A 15826-nucleotide genomic window follows, 5' to 3' on the forward strand; every position below is an offset into this window, starting at 1 on the left:
AATAGTTTTTTTCAAAAATTAGACCAAAGAAACATGAGCAAGTGGAATCAGGCTCAAACAGACCCAGAGTTTTAGTTTTGCTTTCAGTTATTGAATTTGGGGTTTTGGAACAGAAACTGCTTGTTACAGTTCTCTCTTTCTTTCTCTTCCTCTCTTTGTGTGTGCTGCTAGATACACGCGTTAAGCTTTTTTATCCTGGACTGGAAAAGATCACAAGTGAGGGAATTCTATTTTGCTGAATTTGCTTTTGCCAGGGGTGTTTATGGGATGCTGCTATATTCAAATAGTTGATCAGTAGTAGTTAAATAATATTATTTTAAGTATTTCAATATAGTTAAAGCTATACCAATTCTTCTTTCTTTCTTTGTAGTTTAACTGTAGTGTAAGAATAAAGTGTGTTTTGCTTAAAGCTTACTAGTTAGACCAAACATTAGAGTCCAAGCTATCTCCTGGGAACATTTTGACCAGGTCTGGTCAGGCCTATAATACAAAACATGCACTATGGAAAACATACTATACTTGAGTTTCCAGAGGCATTTGATAATGTACTTTGATAATGGCCTACCCATGTTCCTACTTTCTGTTTTTTTATTGCTCTTTGGAAATGCATTGGAGGCAGTTCAGAGAGGTTTACTAACTTAATACTTGGAATCAGTGGGGTCTTGTGAGGATAAACTGAATTGGCTGGGCTTGTTTCTACTAAAGCTTAGAAGAACGAGGAGTAATTTGACTTGATTGAATTGTACAAGATCCTGAATGGTCATAGAGTCATGGAAGTGTACAGCATGGAACTAGTTGGCCCAACCTTTCCATACTAACCCAATATCTTAACTCATCTAGTCCCATTTGCCTGCATTTGGCCCATATCCCCCTAAACCCTTCCTGTTCATATACCAATACAGATGTCTTTTAAATGTTGTGATTGTCCCAGCCTCCACCACTTTCTCTGGCAGTTCAATCCATACACGCATCACCCTCTGCGTGAAAAAGTTGCCCCAGGTCCTTCTTAAATTTTTCCCCTCTCTCTATGTCCTCTAGTTCTGGACTCTCCCAGCCCAGGGAAAAGACCTTGGGGACTATTTGCCTTATCCATGCCCCTCATAATTTTATAAACCTCTATAAGGTTACCCCTCAGCCTCTGATGTTTGAGGGAAAACAGCCCCAGCCTATTCAGCCTCTTCCTGTACCTCAAATCCTCCAACCCTGGCAACATCCTTGTAAATCATTTCTTAATCCTTTCAAGTTTCACAACGTCCTTCCAATAGGAGGGAGATACCAGAATACTGGAAGTTGGCTAACGTGGTGCCACTATTTAAGAAAGGTGGTAAGGAAAAGCCAGGGAACCATAGACTGGTGAGCCTGACATCGGTGGTGGGTAACTTGTTGGAAGGAATCCTAAGGGACAGGATTTACATGTATCTAGAAAGGTAAGGTCTCTTGATAAAGTGAGTGTGAAGAGGATATTTTCTCTTGTGGGTCAATCCAGAACTAGAGAGGATGATTTTAAAATTAGGTGTTACTCTTTCGGGACAGAGATGTGAAGAATGATTTTTCCTCTCTGAGGTTTTAAGAGTTTTGAACCCGTTTGTCTCAGAGAGCAATGGAGAGCGGGCCTACTGAATATTATCAAAACCTAGCTGGATAGATTCTTGTTTGTTAGGAGACAAGGATTATTGGGAGCAGATGGCAGTGTGGAATTTGAAACATTCAAATTGGATCAAGCTCGATTGGCCAAATGGTCAATTTCTGTTCCTATTTTGTTTTTTTTCTCTATGCTCACATTTGAGCCAACATGTCAAACCAGATGGAGATTGCTAGAAGACAAGGGCTATTCTTTGACCATGTGATTCCTAACTCTGATGCCCAACCCAACCACTCCTGGCCAATGGGCAAATAATGAATCTACTGCATATATTCGTATATAGGTCAAATTGAAGACAGTTTTTTAAAACTGAAATTAGGGAGTCGACTAAAACACGAGGGATTGTTTTCGAGTGGACGAAACACATGCTTGGTATGAGTCACAGAATGGGGGTTTAGATCAGAGTGGTGCTGAAAAAGCACAGCAGATCAGGCAGCATCCGAGGAGCAGGAAAATCGAAAGCCCTTCATCAGGAATAGTGAAAAAATGGACAAACAAGAGCCAGATCTCCAAATGAAATAATTAACAACAAAAGGAGAAAGAATTATGGCCATTATTGAATATTTATCTACAAAATAACTGTCTCCATTCTGCCTCCAATGGTAGAATGGTACGGTAATCTTCCGTACCTGTGGGGGATACTTTCCAAGACCTACCGTGGAAGCTTCCTAAAGCTGTTCAGTGTATAAATGGTATAATTTACACTATATTGAACTTTTAGAACTAACTTGAGATGTAAGGCAATCCTAGGAATTTGGTAGTTGAGGCAGATATTTTTTTTTAGATTAGACTTACAGTGTGGAAACAGGCCCTTCGGCCCAACAAGTCCACACCGACCCGCCGAAGCGCAACCCACCCATACCCCTACATTTACCCCTTACCTAACACTACGGGCAATTTAGCTTGGCCAATTCACCTGACCCGCACATCTTTGGACTGTGGGAGGAAACCGGAGCACCCGGAGGAAACCCACGCAGACACGGGGAGAACGTGCAAACTCCACACAGTCAGTCGCCTGAGTCGGGAATTGAACCCGGGTCTACAGGCGCTGTGAGGCAGCAGTGCTAACCACTGTGCCACCGTGCCGCCCACAACATCTGAAGATTTGGGAGTGCAGGTCAATTGTACCTTGAAGTTTGCTGCACAGGTGGATAGAGTGGTCAAGAAGGCATATAGTATGCTCGTCTACGGTGTATTGAGAATAAGAGCTGGCAAGTCATGTTAAAATTGTATAAGACATTGGTTCGGCCGCATTAGAATACTGTGTACAGTTCTGGTTGCCACATTACCAAAAGGATGTGGACACTTTGGGGAGGGTGCAGAGAAGATTTACAAGGATGTTGCCTGGTATGGAAGGTGCTAGCTATGAAGAGAGGTTGAGTAGGTTAGGATTGTTTTCATTAGAGAAAAGGAGATTGAGGGGGGACCTGATTGAGGTTTACAAAATCATGAAGGGTATAGACAGGGTGTATAGAGACAAGCTTTTTCCCAGGTTGAAGGATTCAATAATGAGAGGTCACGCTTTCAAGGTGAGAGGTGGAAAGTTTAAGGGGGATACATGCGGCAAGTACTTCATAAGAGGGTGGTGGGTGTTTGGAACACATTACCAGCAGAGGTGGTAGAGGTGGTGAATCACAGTAGATTCATTTAAGATGGGTCTGGACAGATGCATGAGTAGGTGGGGAGCAGAGGGATACAGATGCTTAGGAATTGACCCACAGGTTTAGACAGTACATTTGGAGATACTGCAACTTGAGGCTGCTAACCCCATTCACTCTATTTTAACCTTTTCTTTAGATCATTCCCACTAGTTGGGTGATGGTTTTGAAGAGAACAATTGACTCTGAACCTTCTATCTTTTTCATGAAATAGCTGCTGCAACTAGTTGTCATTTTAAAAGTAAATGCAACAATGTAAAGTCATGGTTGTGACCTTGGACATAAAAAGGAACTTTGACAAATGATCGAAACGCAGTAATGATGGTGTTTCCAGGTAATCAAAACCATACTTAGAATTGCCCTAAAATATGGGAATTGTACCATTATTATGCAAATAACAGCCCCAAGAAAACTATTCAGGTAGGTGTGATCCTGTGAATGGACGAGTCCTCATGCTAGTAAACCACAACAATAATCTAGTCAAGTACAAATCCTGGCCCACTCCTGCACCTGGTGAAACTCTGCTACTGAATTTGCATACATTCCACACATTTCCCAGTACTGAAGTAAGAAATACTGGAAATGTTCAGCAGATTCACCTGCATTTCCAAAGAGAAATTACCATCACCGTTTAGGGCGTCAACCTCTCCCCAGTTCACGGTATTTTTCTGACAGGTTAAAACCTGAAGCATTCATCTGCGTCCTTTCTCACTCAGATGTTGATAGATTCCCTTTGTTTCTACAACTCTTTATATTTAGTTTTCCAGTAGTTCACTATTTTCCACCACTTCTTTTAGTTACTTATTCCCTGAGCCCTACGTAAGCGTTGCCTTCATGTGCATCTGATCTATTTTCTTACTTTGTGGAACTCATTTTACACTAATGATGAGATGTAGTTTACCATAGGACGGGGTTTACTATAGTTGGAACACAAGATATATAATCTGTCTTTCCCTTTAATTTCCCAAGTAAGCTTACAGTTCTTAAATGCCTCTGAACTCACACTGGTTTAAAATCTGCTTTTGAAATGCAGTATGGTGAAAGGTTTATCCTACCCAGATGACAGATGGGCAAACTGAAGTTGAGGCTGTTTTTCCTGTTCCCGAGGTTCCTGCTTCTTGGTGCTGGTGTTCTCCCTGGAGTGTGTTTGAGAGACCCTCTGATTTGAGTGGCTTCTTTTAACTAGTTATCCAGGTCATTCCCAAGAACAGTGGCTTAACAGTAGTTTGATGTAACAATGTAATTCAGTTACTCCATGTAATATGAGTTTCTGTCCCCCATGAGGGGGTTACAAAAGACTGTACTGGATATCATAATTTTTCTGTTGATTGAGCTGTCCCTAGGAACTGCGCTGTCTTAAAAACAGTTCTACTGAACTTCAGATCTATTATTTCACATGAAACCTTGCAGCATTGTCTCATCAACACCTCTTCAAAAGTCAGAAGTCACACAGCTTTCAGGTTGACTTCCCCTGACGAAGGAGCAGCACTCAGAAAGCTTGTGATTTCAAATAAACCTGTTGGACCATAACCAACTCTGGCACCACCACATCATATTCAAAATTCAAACAAGGTGGATGGCTTGTGTATCTGTTGGGTGTTTGATCTAATTTGACAGTGAATGCTGCAAGCTTCCTGGCTCAATATCTCAGTTCCACTGTCTCATTAACGCCTATTCAATACAATCAATCAAGGCAACTGGTTTGCATATGTGTTTGTGTGGTGTGATCCAATTCCCAGCACGCTATTCAGTTGGCCACTTTTTCCAGCACGCTGTTCAGTTGGCCAATGCTGTTAGTGTCCCAAACGTGGAGAGAGAATATACATGTTTCAGGCACTTCCCTTAAGACCTGTGGAATGGGGACAACAGGAAATTAGACAGGGAAGAAATCTGGCAATTGGGGAGCCTTGGGTGTTGTGAAGAGACACAAAACCAGGAGAAGGAGGAAAGCCAGTACATGCTTTGGAACGAGTGAACACAGGGAGAGTAGGGAGAGACTGGAGATAAGCACTTTACTGAGAGGAAGACTTATAACAAATACATCATGAAGCCTGTTTTTTTTTGGGGGGTGGGGGGATGCGGTTGTGGTTCTCTGCAATCACATTTTTGGGAATTGAAGAATGTCCATGATCAGCAGCAGAAAAAACATTCTAAATTGAAAGAATAAGTTGCATCAAAGACTGAGGAACAAATGTTACAATTTGAAAGCAGTGCTTGCAATCAGCTTTCTGTAATTTTATAAAAATATAACTGTTATATCAATGAAAAGGCTTATGTTTGTAATATCCTATTTTTGTTATTTCTTCTAAAGGTATTTTACTGATGTAAGATATAGAGGGATTTTTATCTCTCCCTCTTTCTCTCTAGATTGCAGATTCCACAGTTTGGAAAGGTATGTTTAAACGTCCACCACTGTGGTGAATCAGTGACTAGATGCAGACACCTAGCAATCTTGTATTTAACTGAAACTACCAGAATAACAGCTGAAGCCTTACGTCAAAGATTTACTTCTGATATTAGATTATTGCCTCAGTAGGAGATTCTTTATTGCTTTCAAAAAATACTTTGAGGCCATTCTCAAGAGAAGCTGCTTGCCTCTTCATAGGTAAAGACGAGCTTTGAAATGCTGTTTCGTACATATTTATGCTGAACAATATAAACATCAAAGTGGAGATAAAATGACTGTATATGAAAAGCCTGACACCAGAATTGTTATGTATTCTGTTGTGGCTCAACACATTATTCTTTTTCTTCTTTGGAGTTATCTACTTGAAGGCAGATCTGACTCACAGTGACAAGAATCTCTGTTGCAGGCAGGTCCCACATCCAACCCAGCTAAACGGCCAGTGTTGTTGGTACCAATCTGATCCACACCAGTCATCTAACTAACTGAGCCACTGATTCCCCCAAACAGTTCGTGTTACTGTGGCAATGTTGCAATATTCTACATGCGTATATTCACCTGCAGCCAAATGGTATGATGGGAGAGGCTCCAATTCCCTTCTCATCACAGAGTTGTAGAATTACACAAAATGGAAACAGCCCCTTTGATCCAACTCATCCATGTTGACCAGATATCCTATCTGCCAGCATTTGGCCTATATCCCTTTCAACCATTCCTATTCGTGTACCCATCCAGATGTCATTTAAATGTCGTAATTGTACCAGCCTCCACCTCTTCCTCTAGCAGCTCAATCCATACACACACGACTAACTGCCCTTTAGATCCTTTTTAAATCTTTCCCCTCTCGCCTTAAAACTATGCTGTCTAGTGTTGGACTCCCCTCCCCTGGGAAAAATATCTTGGCTACTCATCCTGTCCCCATGATTTTATAAACCTTTATAAAGTCACCTCTCAGCCTCCAGTGCTCTAGGGAAAATAGCTCCAGCCTATTCAGTCTCTCGCTAAAGTTCAAACCCTCCAACCCTCACAACATCCTTGTAATGTTTTTGAACCCTTTCAAGTTTCACAACATCTTTCCTACAGAGGGAGACCAGAATTGAATGCATTATTCTAAAGTGGCCTAACTAATGTCCTATACAGCTGCAACATGACCTCCCAACTCCTATGCTCATACAGTGACCAATGAAGGCAAGCATGCCAATTGCCTTCTTCATCACGCTGTCTACTTGCAATTCCATTTTCATGGAACTATGCCACTTGCACCCCTAGTTCTTTCATCAGCAACACTCCCCAGGATCCTATCTATAAGTGTGTAAGTCCTGCCCTGGTTTGCTCTACCAAAATGCAGCGCCTCACATTTATCTAAATTAAACTCCATATGCTATTCCTCAGCCTATTGGCCCATCTGTTCAAAGTCCCATTGTACTCACAGATAACCTCCTTTACTGTCTACTACACCATCAATTTTGGTGTTATCTCCAAACTTACTAATTATATTCCTTATTTTCATACCCAAATCATTTATATAAATGACAAAAAGCAGCAGACCCAGCACCTATCATTGCAACGCACCGCTGGTCACAAGCCTCTAGTCTGAAAAACAGCCCTCCAATGACCACCTTCTGTCTCCTACTTTCAAGCCATTTTTTTTGTCCAAATGGCTAGCTCTCCCTGGATTCTATGTACTCTAACCTTGCTAACCAGTCTACCCTCCAGAACCTTGTTGAACAACTTGCTGAAGTTCATATAGACAATGTGCACTGCCTTACCTTCATCAACTGCCTTTGTCATCTCTTCAAAAAACCAACTTTCCCACTCTCACCACTGCCATTGACAGGTGTTTTAACCCAGAGCTGGGTAGCCCTGAAACATTGGGTTTATCAGCAGTGGTGGAGTTGTATTCAAACCTAACATGTAACTACATGGTCCAGCGTAGCCCTATTCTAGCATTAGTATCAAGCCAGACATTTAGCCTGGTTCAATGAAGTGTGCAGGATGCATGCCAGAAACAGCATCAAGCGTTTCTTACAAAAAGAGGTGTGATGCTAGTGATGCTACAACATAGGGCAACCTGCTTGTCAAACCTCAGAACGATTAACACAGCTAAGTGATGCCACAACCAATAGATCAGATCTAAGTTCTACAGTTCTGCCAGATCTACTCATGAATGGCGACAAGGCGGGTGATCCATTTTAATATCCCAATTCTTAACAAAGGGGAGCCCAGCATATTAGTGGCTGTTCCATCTTGACATCCTCATGTGGACTCCAACATCAAAATATCAATCTTCAACCAATTTGTTTCACTGCATGTGACATTATGATGAAGGTGTGCTATTTATATATATTTTAATATCATTTAGTTTAAAGTTTGGATTTTCAACCTGTATTATGTGGATTTTGGTTTGTGTGTTTGAGGTGGTCTGATTTTCTGGAGCCTGAAGTTTTTTTGTAAACCAGTATGAGAGACAGAGAGAGAGAGTGTTCCTGGGATGATAATGGGAATTTTTCACTTTGGGATATTGAAGAATATAAGTTTGGTGTCACTTAGAAGAATCCATAATTGATTTTGTTTGAAGGTCAGTTGAGTGGCTACTCAAGAAAAACAGCTATCAAACACGCAAGAATGGAAATGGAAAGAAATGTTGAAGACAAACTTGTAAATGTGATACAACTCAAAATTTTCTCTGGTATTTCAGTACAATACAGTAATCTGATGATGTTGGGATAAACAGGACTATACTTTTACTGTGTGTTTTTAAATCTTTCAAATTGTGTTCTTTATAAATACTGTAGCTTTGTTAAATCGATTGATATTTTGTTTTATGTAATAAACAGCTTTCTGTTAAAAGCAGATCTGCAGTATTGTGTATGTGTTTCAGTGAACAATCACATAATTACATTTTTAGCAAAGTAATCTATCAAGACAGATTTTAATCTGGAATCTGACTTAACTAATTATAATGACAGCTGTGATTATAAGGATATCAAGAAACAGCTGAATACATTGGATGTTGGAAAGGCAGGGGCCCTGACAATTGATTAGATTACTTACAGTGTGGAAACAGGCCCTTCGGCCCAACAAGTCCACACCGACCCGCAACCCACCCATACCCCTACATTTACCCCTTACATAACACTACGGCCAATTTAGCATGGCCAATTCACCTGACCCGCACATCTTTAGACTGTGGGAGGAAACCGGAGCACCCGGAGGAAACCCACGCAGACATGGGGAGAACGTGCAAACTCCAGTCAGTCGCCTGAGTCGGGAATTGAACCCGGGTCTCAGGCGCTGTGAGGCAGCAGTGCTAACCACTGTGCCACCGTGCCGCCCACCAAAGCAAAAATATTAATGTCTTATACTCCAGAGTGCATTGTGCCCCTAGTTAAGCATTTTCAGTGCAGCTACAATGCTAGCATCTATCCAACAATATGACAAGTCTATTTTCCACAAAAAAGCAGGACAAAACCATCTTAGCCAATTAAATCATAGTGAGGACAGTGCAGGTGAGAGAGAGAGAGGACCTGCACAGTTTCCATCTTTGCTGTTTGGATTCATGTATCACTGGACATCGGAGTGCATCTGGGAAAATTAACAAACAGTGAACTTCACAACTAATCTTGGAGGAACTGTTGGGCGAAGTTCACAGCACAGAATCAGATAAATTATTTGTTGTTTTAAGTCTGTCCAAGAGAAAGGCTGCAGTAGTGAGTATAGTGGATTCTTTCTTGATTATATGTTTTTGGAGGTAAGTCTCTTGGTTAAACTTAACATACAAGCCGTAGCTATTAATTTAACCTGGGGCAGTGTTTGTAGAGGAATAAGACAGTGTTATTTTCTGAGTCTGTAGATTGTGAGGGAGCAAAAATGGCCTTTGCAGTGATATGTACTTCTTGTCAAATGTGGGAGTTTAAAGAGAGTTTAAGGGTTACGGCAGATTAAATCTGCCATAAATGCTGTTGGATGCGAATCTTATCAGATCGAGTGAATAGGTTGGAGAGACAGATAGAAGCAAGGAGGAATTTGCAACAGCAACACTATGTGATGGATAGCAGTTATAGGAAGGGGGGAAAGTCTCAGATACTTGGGAGGATTTAAACTAGTAAGGTGGGGGGGAGGGGGTGGTAGGACCCAGGGAGATAGTGAGGAAAGAGATCGATCTGAGATGGGAACAGCTGAGAACAGAAGTGAGTCAAACAGTCAGGGCAGGCAGGGACAAGGTAGGACTAATAAATTAAACTGCATTTATTTCAATGCAAGGGGCCTAACAGGGAAGGCAGATGAACTGAGGGCATGGTTAGGAGCATGGGACTGGGATATCATAGCAATTACGGAAACATGGCTCAGGGATGGGCAGGACTGGCAACTTAATGTTCCAGGATACAAATACTACAGGAAGGATAGAAAGGGAGGCAAAAGAGGAGGGAGAGTGGTATTTTTGATAAGGGATAGCATTACAGCTGTGCTGAGGGAGGATATTCCCAGAAATAGATCCAGGGAAGTTATTTGGGGGGAACTGAGAAATAAGAAAGGGATGATCACCTTATTGGGATTGTATTATAGACCCCCAATAGTCAGAGGGAAATTGAGAACCAAACTTGTAAGGAGATCTCAGCTATCTGTAAGAATAATAGGGTAGTTATGGTAGTGGATTTTAACTTTCCAAATGTCGACTGGGACTGCCATAGTGTTAAAGATTTAGATAGAAAGGAATTTCTTAAGTGTGTACAAGACAATTTTCTGATTCAGTATGTGGTTGAACTACTAGAGAAGGTGCAAAACTTGACCTACTCTTGGGAAATAAGGCTGGGCAGGTGACTGAGGTGTCAGTGGGGGAGCACTTTGGGGCCAGCGACCATAATTCTATTCATTTTAAAATAGTGATGGAAAAGGATAGACCAGATCTAAAAGTTGAAGTTCTAAATTGGAGAAAGGCCAATTTTGACGGTATTAGGCAAGAACTTTCGAAAGCTGATTGGAGGCAGATGTTCACAGGGAAAGGGACGGCTGGAAAATGGGAAGCCGTCAGAAATAAGATAACAAGAATCCAGAGAAAGTATATTCCTGTCAGGGTGAAAGGGAAGGCTGGTAGGTATAGGGAATGCTGGATGACTAAAGAAATTGGCGGTTTGGTTAAGAAAAAGAAGGAAGCATATGTAAGGTACAGACAGGATAGATCGAGTGAATCCTTAGAAGAGTATCAAGGAAGTAGGAGTATACTTAAGAGGGAAATCAGGAGGGCAAAACGGGGACATGAGATAGCTTTGGCAAATAGAAATAAGGAGAATCCAAAGGGTTTTTACAAATATGTTAAGGACAAAAGGGTAACTAGGGAGGGAATAGGGCCCCTCACAGATCAGCAAGGCAGCCTTTGTGTGGAGTCGCAGAAAATGGGGGAGATACTAAACATGTATTTTGCATCAGTATTTACTGTGGAAAAGGATATGGAAGATATAGACTATCGGGAAATAAATGGTGACATCTTGCATAATGTCCAGATTACAGAGGAGGAAGTGCTGGATGTCTTGAAACGGTTAAAAGTGGATTAATCCCCAGGACCTGATCAGGTGTACCCGAGAACTCTGTGGGACGCTAGAGAAGTGATTGCTGGGTCTCTTGCTGAGATATTTGTATATCTCAGGTGAGGTGCCGGACGACTGGATGCTGGCAAACATGGTGCCACTGTTTAAGAAGGGCAGTAAAGACAAGCCAGGGAACTATCGACTGGTGAACCTGATCTCAGTGGTGGGCAAGTTGTTGGAGGGAATCCTGAGGGACAGGATGTACATGTATTCGGAAAGGCAAGAGCTGATTCGGGATAGTTAACATGGCTTTGTGTTTGGGAAATCATTTCTCACAAACTTGATTGAGTTTTTTGAAGAAGTAACAAAGAACATTGATGAGAGCAGAGTAGTAGATGTGATCTATATGGATTTCAGAAAGGCGTTCAACAAGGTTCCCCATGGGAGACTGATTAGCAAGGTTAGATCTCATGGAATACAGGGAGAACTAGATATTTGGATACAGAACTGGCTCAAAGATAGAAGACAGAAGGTGGTGGTGGAGGGTTGTTTTTCAGACTGGAGGCCTGTGACCAGTGGAGTGCCATAAGGATCGGTACTGGGCCCTCTACATTTTGTCATTTACATAAATGATTTGGATGCAAGCATAAAAAGTACAGTTAGTAAGTTTGCAGACGACACCAAAATTAGAGGTGTAGTGGACAGCGAAGAGGGTTACCTTGGGATCTGGACCAGATGGGCCAATGGGCTGAGAAGTGGCAGATGGAGTTTAATTCAGATAAATGTGAGGTGCTGCATTTTGGGAAAGCAAATCTTAGCAGGACTCATACACTTAATGGTAAGGTTCTCGGGAGTATTGCTGAACAAAGAGACCTTGGAGTGCAGGTTCATAGCTCCTTGAAAGTGGAGTCGCAGGTCGATAGGATAGTGAAGAAGGCGTTTGGTATGCTTTCCTTTATTGGTCAGAGTATTGAGTACAGGAATTGGGAGGTCATGTTGCGGTTGTACAGGACATTGGCCAGGCAACTGTTGGAATATTGCGTGCAATTCTGGTCTCCTTCCTATTGGAAAGATGTTGTGAAACTTGAAAGGGTTCAGAAAAGATTTACAAGGATGTTGCTAGGGTTGGAGGATCTGAGCTACAGGGCGAGGCTGAACAGGCTGGGGCTGTTTTCCCTGGAGCGTTGGAGGCTGAGGGGTGAGGTTTACAAAATTATGAGGGGCATGGATAGGATAAATAGACAAAGTCTTTTCTTTGGAATCGGAGAGTGCAGAACTAGAGGGCGTAAGCTTAGGGTGAGAGGGGAAAGATATAAAAGAGACCTCAGGGGCAACGTTTTCACGCAGAGGGTGGTACATGTTTGGAATGAGCTGCCAGAGGATGTGGTGGAGGCTGGTACAAATGCAACATTTAAGAGGCATTTGGATGGATATATGAATAGGAAGAGTTTGGAGGGATATGGGCCAGGTGCTGGCAGGTGGGACTAGATTGGGTTGGGACATCTGGTCGGCATCGACAGGTTGGACCGAAGTGTCTGTTTCCGTGCTGTACATCTCTATGACTCTATGCCTCTATAGCTGCTTATTCACAACCATCAGCAAAGTTATGGAAGGGATCATTAAAAGTGCTATCTGGGTGACACTTTTGAAGGAATAAGCTTCTGACGCCCTTTTTGCGTTTTGCTAGGGCACTCAGCTTCTGACCTCATTACACCCTTGTTCCAAACATGAACAAAAAAGCTGAATTCCAGAGGCAGCAATTGATCAAATCTGACATCAAGGACCCTCTGCAAAGCTGGGGTCAGTGGGAATCAGCGAGAAAACTCTCTGCTACTTTAATTCATTCCTGGTACAAAAGAGATAGTTGTGAACCTACTGTTGAAGGTCAATCATTTGAACCCAGGACATTACTACAGGAGTTCTTCAGAGTAGTGCCCTAGGCACAATTAACTTCCGTTTTTTTAATCAATGACCTTGCTTCCATCATATGATCACTAGTGGAGATATTTGCTAATGATTGTACATTATTCCATGCCATTCTTGACATCCAAATACTGAAACAATGCACTAACATGTGTAGCAAAATGTGGACGATATCCAAGCTTGGACTGAAAAGTGCCAAGCACTAATGGTGCCTCACAAGTGCTAGGCAATGACTATCTTCAAATGAAAGAATCTAACCATATTCATTACCATTACTGAATCCGACACTATCAATAGCCTGGGATTACCAATGATCAGATATTATATTGGATCAACCATATAAATACTGTGGCTAAAGTAAAAATCAAGGACGAGAGATCGTTTGGCAAAAAAACTCACCTCTCTCTCTGTCGGTATGACAGTCTTCTTCGGCGACTTTCCCCAGTGGTGGAGAATGTCAATACTTTTTTTTCTCAAACCTAGGAGCTGTGAATTGAACTAAGATGGACTTTGTCCTTTTTTCCTTATCGATGACTTCCCTAATTAATATAGGTGTCATGGTATGGTGACTTAAACACTTCTTTTTTTTGAAAAAATACAAGCGACAATAAATAATTATTCTATTCAGAGCCTGTTCTGACTTGTCAGAAACATGCTAGTATACTCCCCTCTTGCCTGGATGAGTGCATCTCCAACAACATTGAAGAAGCTTGATGCAAAACATAGTCTGCTTGATTGGCACCTCATTCTTCATCTTCAATATTCACCATTGACACATGGTGGAAACAGTATGTGCTATGTACAAGATGCACTGCAATAACACGCCAAGGTTATTTACATAGCACTCTCCAAACATGTGGCCACTCCCATACAAAAGGATCAGGGTGGAGATGCATGAAAACACACCACTTGGAAGTTCCTCTCCAAGACATTCACTATTTTTACTTGAAAAAATATTTTCATTCTGTCATTGTTTCTGGATCAAAATCCCTTCCTAACCACAATGTGGGTACCAATAAACCCAAGGCCTGCAGTGGGGTTCAAGAAAACCACTCACCATCACTTTCCATAGAGCAATTAGGTATACACAGTGAATGTTGGCCTAGCCAGTGACACTCACATTCCACAAACGAATAAAACAAGATTACAAGTTGCAAGTCCCAACTGGTTCAGATGTGTGCGATAATGTCTCTGAACCGGCTGATTAGAAAATGTCAACAAGTTGATTCTTGACTTGTTTAACAATATTAGGAATATAAATTCCTTCACCATCAGATCTTGGGGTGAAGTTTTGAACACACAGACTGCCAAAATGCTCAAAAATGAATCTCCCAATTCTTCCGCAGAAGAACATAAAATGCATGACATTTAGAATACTGTTGTCAGCTTTTCTAAGAATCATACAGATCATACATAACCATGAAATCTTTTGACAGAATGAAAATTTCTACAAGTGTGACTTTTCCAAAATTAAATTAGATAGAAGCTTTGGATGGAGCAAAGCTGCAGGAATGGGCACGTATATTTGCTGCTTTTTAAACTGCACAAAACCCCCTATATTGCTACAAGTGTAAAAGAAAACAACAAAAGGTATTTTTACCTGACAATATATTTTCTGTTTCTTTCAAAAACAAAAATAATCCAACTCCCCTCTGGTCTTATCTCCAGACCCCCCCACACTCCACAGACAGCCAGAATGTCTCTCCAGACACAACCTTCTTTTGACCCGATCTTTCACCAAACTCCCAACTCAACCTGATCCAACTCCTCACCAAATTCCCAATAATACTACACTCTGGCCAGACCCACCCTGATAATTGCCAACTCAGTCCCCACTGACCTGACCCTTCCTTACCTACCATAAGAAATTAACCCCTTATTTATCATCCTACCTTTTCACATACCTTGAGTCACAATCTCTGGTATATATCCTACTTGAAAACCGACCCCTCACATGCTATCTTCACTCAGTGACTGTATGGTTGGCTTTAGGCCCTGTCAAATCTGAAATACGGTAGTACTTGTCATGAGAAAAGGTGTAGTTTCTATCCACTTTGATCCACATCATGGCTGGCTGCATGATATACAGGACTATGCTGCACGGAAACTTTCAAACATAGATTGGGACTACCAGAGTGTTGGGGCTACCACAGTGTTAAGGGATCGGATGGAGAGGAATTTGTTAAGTGTGTGCAAGAAAATGTTCTCATTCAGTCGGTAAATGAATCTTTTAGAGAAGAAGCAAAACATGACCTTCTCTTGGAAAATAAAGCAGGGCAAGTTACTGAGGTGTCAGTGGAGGAGTACTTTGGGGCCAGTGATCAAATTGTATTTGTTTTAAAATAGTTATTGAAAAAGTTAGGCCTGATTTAAAATAGAAAGCTCCAAATCGGAGTAAGGCAAATTTTGCTGATAATGACTGACCTTCTATTACCCCTTTGGGTTAGATTATACCAAAATATCATCTGAGTTCAGAACTCAGTAAGGAACAATAGACAATAGACAAGAGGTGCAGGAATAGGCCATTCTGCCCTTCGAGCCTGCACCATCATTCAATATGATCATGGCTGATCATCCTTAATCAGTATCCTGTTCCTGCCTTATCTCCATAACCCTTGATTCCACTATCCTTGAGAGCCCTATCCAACTCTTTCTTAAATGAACCCAGAGACTG

The sequence above is a fragment of the Hemiscyllium ocellatum genome, chromosome 10 (assembly GCF_020745735.1).
Source record: "Hemiscyllium ocellatum isolate sHemOce1 chromosome 10, sHemOce1.pat.X.cur, whole genome shotgun sequence".
Taxonomy (NCBI): Eukaryota; Metazoa; Chordata; class Chondrichthyes; order Orectolobiformes; family Hemiscylliidae; genus Hemiscyllium; species Hemiscyllium ocellatum.